Source organism: Camelina sativa, chromosome 15 (assembly GCF_000633955.1).
Source record: "Camelina sativa cultivar DH55 chromosome 15, Cs, whole genome shotgun sequence".
NCBI classification, from domain to species: Eukaryota; Viridiplantae; Streptophyta; class Magnoliopsida; order Brassicales; family Brassicaceae; genus Camelina; species Camelina sativa.
Window position 1 is genome coordinate 30,458,653 of NC_025699.1, and position 8,917 is coordinate 30,467,569.

Sequence of the window (8,917 nt, forward strand, 5' to 3'; positions counted from 1 at the left end):
TCAACTCATTCATCTCCAAAATAGTAGTTGAACAAGTTGAACAAATTTGCTGTAGGATTAGTTTATTTTTCAACTTTTTAAGTTGAATGGGTTGAATAGTTTTTTCCAACTTCTTCCATTCAAATAGTGAAACTTAGGCTGCAAATGGTTGCATAAAATTGAAAGAGTTGGAAATATTAAGCTGAACAAAATTGGGTTGAACATTATTCAACTCATTCATCTCCAAAGTAGTAGTTGAACAAATTTGTTGTATGATTAGTTTGAAGAAGACTCTGAAGAAGAGTCTGAAGAAGAGTCTAAAGAAGAATCTGCTCCTCCTGTTGTGGTTTCAGAACCGATGAAGCTTCCTCTTGTGACTGCTTCTTCTCTTTCTATGGCTGCTTCTGCTCTTTCTGATTCCTCAAAGAAGAAGAGAGAAAGACAAAGTGCTAATGAAGCCGAGTCTGAATAAGAGTCTGCTCCTCCTGTTGTGGTTTCAGAACCAATGAAGCTTCCTCTTGTGACTGCTTCTTCTCTTCCTATGGCTGCTTCTTCTCTTCCTATGGCTGCTTCTGCTCTTCCTTCTTCCTCAAAGAAGAAGAGACAAAGACAAAGTGCTAATTAAGAGTCTCCTATTTCTTCAAAACGTGGCAAGGTGGTGGTGGGGGACTCAGTTTTAGAAAATATGGAGTGAAGAAGATGAGGTAATCTTACTTCAATCAATGATAGATCATCATTCAATACTCAATGACAAGTCTGCATTTTACAAACTTGTTCAAAAGTTCATATCCTTTGAGTTGAAGAATTGGAAGCAATTAAGTGACAAGATGAGATGGTTGAACAAGAAGTATGTGGGGAAGAAAACATTTACAGAAGCTCATGATCTTACCTGTTACAAGCTTGCAAAGAGTATTTGGAAGTCTGAGCTTGATTGTTTGGAGTCTGATTGGTTTGAGAAATCATTCCTCCCTAGTGTCATTGCCAATTTGGCCCTCTGTACTGATACCGAATTTGTGAAAGAAGGATGGAAGGTTGTGCCTTCAAAGGACAAGAAAGACATTGAAGAAGATTTTAACACATTGAAAGCCTATGAGGCAAACTATATGTTGTTGAAGACTAGACTTCTCAACAAGGTGAGCTCTGCCATATTCAAATCATGATGTCTGTTTGGAGATGCATTTGCCTTTGTTTTGGTTTTGGTTGTATTGGCGGCTAATTAGTATCAACTGCATCTTGTATTTCTTTTCTGTTTGGGCTGATATTAGTAACAGAAACCAATGAATTGTAATCCAAAATCTTTCCTGAGTCTTGGTTATATAAGTAACCCTCTGTTTTACTAGCCGTTTCCTTAGTCTTTGCGTTTGCCATCTCTTTTTCTCTCTGTATCCCTCTCTATCTCTCTTTGACCAAACCTGTAAACCAATCATAACCATATGATACACTGATGCAATAGGGATAATGGAAACCAATGTGGCCAAGAGAATGCTACCGAACAGGCTTAGTGTATCAAATAATGTATTTCTCAGTCATCTCAGTAGTAGCAGTGAAAACATACATGGAAAGGTTTCATTGATGATGCAATGAGACACAAAAGGTATCGAATGGTTTCCAATGATAGGTATCAACGAACACCAAAAAGCCCTGGTTTCAGATCTTCAAGTCTACGATGTCTTGAACATTTGTTAATCTAAAAAGTGACAGATAGAGGTTCATAAGAGAGGATGTCCCCACCTTCATTGCTCAGCCTGCACCAAGGTTCATAATGCACAAGTTTGATGCTATTGCTTGCTCACCAGAGAACTTTCTGTTTCCCTGGTGGTGTCAAGGTATGATATGTATGGTGTGCGTCTTAATATTTTCTAGTGACCGTCAATGTGCATTGGTGTATTATTAGTTACTGACTATTGGTAATAACATTCATCATGTTAATTGGTATCATTGGGTTATTCTGTGATATACACAGACTGTTAAACGTGATTTTTCTTAACAGGCACGGCTTTTGGAGAGGACCCATCTCTCAGTGATCTAAATGAGCTCGTGTATGGACAGGTATGAAAATTGTTCTGAATAAAAATATCTGTATATGAGCTTCTGTAGATCATCTATGTTAGTTGTAATAAAGGTTTAGATATCAATACTTTTTGAGTTCACTGCAGGAACATTTAGGCACAGAGGATTCATCATTCACATTTTCGTTAAGGTAATCTATATATATTTTATTTTTGCCTCTAAATTGTTTAGTGTCAGATAATGCACCAGTCATGTAACATGAAATCCAGATAACTTACAGCTCTTTTTTGTTTGTTTGTTATTGTGGCTTTTTGCAGTTACTTGTAGAGACACAACTATTTAGTGTTTTATCATACTAAAGACTATCGAGCTTTGAGAATGGGGGTTGCTGAAGCTCATCAACTTATACAATACAAACTGAAGATACCACTTATTTTGTGCTCTTTGTATATTAGTCATCCCACAATAGAAGCTCTTGAAGCTTTTGTTTGTTGAAGTTGTACAGAACACTTGAAAGCCTTTATTTTTTTTGCTTTTTTGCTTAATTCTCAGAATGAATCAGATTATGTTACTCTTCCAGTATGGACACTACTAGTTTGCATTTTTGCAAAATCAAATCAATATAATCTGATATTTCAGGTAGAAAAATATCTATTAACAAAACAATACTTCAACCGCAAATTGATGCACAACGGTGATAGTGTGTTAACAAAGAAGATACCAAGAAGATACCATGGCTCCTTACCTTACCCAGGCCCGTCTCTGACCCATGGCAGGGTAGGCATTTGCCCAGGGTCCAATATTAAAAGGGCCCATAATTTTTTTTTTTGTGTGATTTCGTAAAAAGAAAAAGAAAAATTAAGAATAAAAAGGCCCTTGGAAAAAAAATTTAGAACAAAAAGGGTCCATTAAAAATAAGTGTTTAAGATCAAAAGGCCCAAAAAAAAAGTTGCTTAATTAATAAGAAAATATCGTTGGCTTTTGAGACACTCACGCCGTCGAAATCGACGATCATATCAAAAAACCCTCTTAGCTCACAATTCACTAATCACAAAACAACCTAATCATCTTTTTTTTTTTATCCATCAATCATCAGTTTAAACAGGTTGCAGTTTCGTGCCTCTCATCCCTGGATCTTAAACACTGCAGGAAGAGTGGACGACAAAGTGACTTTTCTCTTACGTGCACTACACAACTCTCAGTACCAGGTGACATTGTTCCTTTTTTTATTTAATCATGGTGTTGTGTGGGAATGACAAAAGAAAGAGAAAAAAAGAACAAGACCAATTTATAGAATCTCAAAGAGGATCTATGGATAAGTTTGTTAAAAAAAAACTGCAGCTAGTACGAGTGCTAGTGTAGAAGAACCTAGTGTGAATCCTCATGATCATTCAAGTGAAAAATTAGATGATGTTGTGAATGAGTCTCATGAGAATATGTCAAATCCACCTAATACTAAAAGTTTAAATGTTGATGAACCAGTTCCTGTTCCTCCTGTCGATATCTATGATCCTAGAAATTGGAATAATCTTGACAACAAAACAAGGAATTTGTTGATTGAAAAAGGACCGAAAAGAGATATAAATATTGTGTTCCCTATAGATGATGAAACTAAAAGGCACTTTGCATATAAGTATTATTTTAGAAAGTTGAGTAATGGAGAAACTGATGATCGAAAGTGGTTGGTTTACTCAAAGTATGTGGATAAGGTGTATTGTTTTTGCTGTAAGTTATTTCAGACTCATGGTCAATTAAGTTTATTAGCATCCGAAGGTTTAAGAGATTGGAAACATATTGGTGATAGGCTAAAAATCATGAGAAAAGTGAGGAACATATGGCTAATATGAGGATTTGGAATGATGTAAAAGTTAGATTTCAAAGTAATCTAACTATTGATAAAGAATTCCAAAAAGAAATTGCAAAAGAAAAAGAACGTTGGAGACAAGTTTTATACAGAATAATTTCTGTTGTGAAATGTCTTTCCAAAAGAAATCTTGCATTTCGGGGTTCAACTGATAAACTTTATCAAGATAGTAATGGTAATTTTCTAGGGATGATTGAGATGATTGCTGAATTTGATTTGATTATGCAGGATCATATTAGACGCATCCAAACTCATGAGATACATCATCACTATCTTGGTCATAACATTCAGAATGAGCTGATTTCTCTTCTCGCTTATAAGGTCAGGTTCTCTATCACAAGTGTTATTAAAGAGGCAAAATACTTTTCTATTATCCTTGATTGTACACCCGACGTGAGTCATCAAGAACAAATGAGTATAATAGTAAGATGCGTAAATATGTCAACTAAAAGGATAAAAATAGAAGAGTATTTCTTAGAGTTTCTGAAAGTAGATGATACCTCGGGACTAGGCCTCTTTAAAGAATTACAAAATGCTCTTAAGTCACTTGATCTTGATATTAATGATGTCAGAGGACAAGGTTACGATAATGGTTCTAATATGAAAGGAAAACACCAAGGAGTTCAAAAGCGAATGCTAGAAATAAATCCGAAAGCATTGTTTATGCCATGTTCTTGTCATAGCTTGAATCTAGTTGTTAGTGACATGGCACATTCTTGCTTGAAAGCTGTATCTTTTTTTGGGATTGTGCAACGCATATATACTTTATTTTCAGGCTCTACCAAAAGATGGAATGTTTTACTTAAGCATGTTCCATGTTTTACGGTAAAAAATCTTTCTAATACTCGATGGGAGAGTCGAATCAAAAGTGTCAAGGCTATAAGATATCAAACTCCTCAAATAAGGTCAGCTTTATTAGAATTATATACTTTGTGTGATGATGCTATATCAAAGAGTGAAACTGAAAGTTTGGTAGATGCACTTGAAAATTTTGAGTTTTTACTTGGCATGGTTATTTGGCATGACATTTTGTTTGCTATTAACTTGGTGAGTAAGAACTTACAAGCTAAAACTATGTGTATTGATAATGCAATGAAGCAAGTAGAAGGTGTGATGTCTTTTTTTGAGAAATATAGAAATGATGGATTTAGCTCAAGTATGACTATAGCTAAAGGTCTTGCTGATGATATGGATGTTGATGTCGTATTTCCAAGTAAGCGTCGGAGGTTTAAGAAAAAACAGTTTGACGAGAACAATCATGATGAAGTAATTCAAACACCTGAAGATGCTTTTAAAATTGATTATTTTTTGGTTGTAGTGGATATGGCAATTGCTTCTTTGAGAAGTAGATTTGAGAAAATGAGAACATTTGAGACTGTTTTTGGATTTTTATATAATTCAGTGAAACTAAAGTCACTTGATGCTATTGAATTAAGAGAAAGGTGCACTAATTTTCATAATACATTTTCTCATTGTGGTTCATCAGATGTTGATTTGGATGACTTTTTTTCTGAGTTGAGAATATTGCAGGTGACTTTACGGGATGAAGCTATGACACCTATTGAGGTTCTTGAGTTTGTAAAAAATATTGGTTGCTATCCAAATGTTGTTATTGCTTATCGACTTTTACTAACCACTCCTGTGACAGTAGCATCAGCGGAAAGGAGTTTCTCTAAGTTAAAATTGCTGAAAAATTATATGAGATCATCAATGTCTCAAGAAAGATTGAATGGTTTAGCAATTTTATGCATTGAAAAAGATATTTTGGAGAGTTTGGATTTTGAAACAATTATCAATGATTTTGCATCAACTAAGGGTAGAATGAAACGTTTCATATGATCATTATTCTCTTGAAATAATTGACATTTTCTCTTTTGTTTCAGATTTGGCTACATTGTGGTTGGAGTGCATGTGTGGACGAACCCTTGAAGCTCTAAACCAAGAATTTTTTTTATCTACAACAAAAACAAAATTATTTTTCTTTTTGGCAGTGATCTAGTTTATTTTCTACTTTATTTGATATCTAAATTTTGTCATATTTGTTGGGAAATTTTTTTTTTTTTTAATAAAAGGTCCATTTTAAGTGTTTTGCCTAAGGTTGTCAAAATTGTTAAGACGGGGCTGACCTTACCAAGAAGATACCAAGAAGATACCAAGGCTCCTGAATCGCAAAATCAAAGAAGATACTGAGGCTCCTTACCTTCATAAGATAGCGTGTTAACAAGCTACTACCTGCCAGTAGTCCCAACTCTTCCACCATGACCAGGACCTGACATGGGAACCTCGGGCTTGTGGGATTTAAGAGGATCCTTCAATGCTTTCTCTCTTTCTCGTTTACGGCTTGGTGCGTCTCTGAACAATGGTAATGCATGAGGATTGTGTATTACTGGTTCTGGTTGGTAATCGTCTACAGATTTCTTCCTTGGTACAATGTAATCAGGAAATCAGAACAAAGCCTTTTCAATCATTACCTGTATAGGTCCATCTCCCGGCGATACGCTTTCCATCATGGTCCCAAGCACAGGTTGTAACTCCCTGGTCTAGCAAGCTTCGGCTTAATAACCTGTTCCGATAAAACAGTTAAATGATCCCCCCCCCCCCCACTCGCATGCTAAAATATCATTTGAGAAGAATTGCAAATCAGAAACTGTAAGTAATAGGTAAAAGGTATTTAGGAAAGTTATTAACATCCCATATACGCAAAGACTCGTCTTCCGACGAAGTCAGAACCGTTTCCTTAGTCATGGGATGCCATTCCCCGCAAGTCAACCCACAAATATGTCCCTTTGTTGTTCTTCAGATCACGAATATACATATCACCCCTTCATGAACTCGCCAAGAGTAAGACCATCTAACTTTTTTGAAAAAAATAGAATTTATAAATTTTATTGACGTGCATTTGGTGAATTTTTTTAATTATTAGTGTGATATCTATATATAATATTACGACGAAGACTAGACGGATTATACGTTGCTTTGATACATATAGAACTTATGATAATGATTAATTCCTTATGACCAATCAGAGATCGACTTTTGGTGGGATTAACGGTCGTGTTTTACGTAATTGATTCTGACTTTTTTGTTTAATTACCTGAATCTACAACTACGAGTAAGCATTTACAACAAAACATATATTGTTTTCATATATTTTTATATAGAAAATGTTTTACCATAAAGTTCTTTTTGGGACTCTTTCAAACATATCTATAGTATTATAATTTCTCTCAACCGGATTAATATCCCTCAACGGCTCAACCTAATTGAATTGACTGACGACCATTACATGTATCTGGTGGTTTGAATTAGTATTGTGGTATTGTGAATATGTTAACACCTAAATTTAAATTCATATAATAGATGTTCTTGACAATATAATACTAATAACTAGATAATTACTGTGCTGTACAGCAAGGAAAAATATTTGCGTAAACTTTACTATAATTTGTTAGTTATAAAATAATAGTATAAATTTTATTTAATTTATTCTATATATTTTATAAGCTTTTACATTTAAATTTACTTATTTTTATACTCTACCCATCTTTGGTAAATGACACAAAGTTCAAATTCATGAATTATATAGATTTAGTAAAATCCAAAAAATATAACAAACCCTCTATTGAAGCGCTCTTGTTTAGAAATCTTGATTTATTTATTTATTTATTTATTTTAGTTGTATATACTATTGAATAAAATATAACATTTGTGATTTTTTATATTTTAATAAGTTGTCATTGCGTCGATGTGCATTCCAAAAAAAATATTTAATAAATTAAATATAATATTATATATTTTTAAAATATAAGCAATGATGTATCTTAGTTTTAAAAAAGAGTAATGTTTAGCAATGATGTATATAAGAAAAAAAAAACATATTTTTGAAAATCCCCCTAAAATATATGTCATTATTAAACGATTTATGAATGCAAAATATTTCATCTTAGTTTTATAAATAAAATAAATTATTATGATTATTCTAAATAGTTCTTTATTGTTTCCTAATATTTCTGAAAAAATAAATGAATTTGTTAAATAATTTTTTTAATTTATTAAATTATTTCGAAAATATTATTTTATAAACTAATATAAACTTTTATTTTGTTAGTTATTAAATTAATTAAAATGTAATGGTATTTTTTATAATATATCTCATGATAGTAGGGTTAAACTTTAACAACATTGTTTAAATAAGTATATAGAGATTAACTGACTCGTATGTTATTAAATCATGTTCTAAATATTACCCATCATGCAAAGCTTTTGATTTATCTACATTTATATTATTAAAAGGGATTTAGAAATTTACTTGTGTGAGATTGACTAATGAATGATTGAATAAAAATATAACTTTGTATCCACACCAACTTTTTGTTAACCCTATTTAATTTTATGATCTAATTATTTAGTTGCAGAGACTTTTTAATTATTTTCGTAGGCCTACAAAAGGACGACGAAGTAAGAACAATCAGAATAGCTAGAGACCATCAGTTCCAAAAACAAATTATACAACTAAACATAACAAAATGTTGTCTATTCGTTATAGCTTCGTCGTACTGACATTATTCTCTGTTCTTTTAACTCGAGCCTATGGTTTACCTAAGGTAAGACCAATCGATGACGTCCAACCGAAAAAAACGGTAAGGATCCACAACAAGATCCGAGCCGAGGTCGGGGTGGCTCCATTGGTGCATGTGGAACAAAACCGTAGCGGCTTATGCACAGAACTTCGCAAACAGACAAGCCAAAGCTGGAGTCTGCGATTACAGCTCCATGAGACATTCAGGTGGACCTTACGGGGAGAATATAGCCGCGGGATGGGTCCAACCTGAGGATCAAATGAGCGGTCCAATCGCCGCAAAATATTGGTATACGGAGAAGCCAAACTACGATTATGCCACCAACAAGTGCAAAGGTGATTGCGGACACTACACTCAGATGGTGGTCAATCAATCGTTCAGTATCGGTTGTGGCTCATTCAGGTGTCATGATAATGAGTTAATCTATATTGTATGTGACTATTATCCTATGCCAGTGGGTGATGTGAATACGCGTCCCTATTGA

General features: G+C 33.7%; 1 pseudogene; it reads left to right on the plus strand.

The window, feature by feature from the left end:
* Positions 8,307-8,917, plus strand: LOC104748959 (annotated as a pseudogene).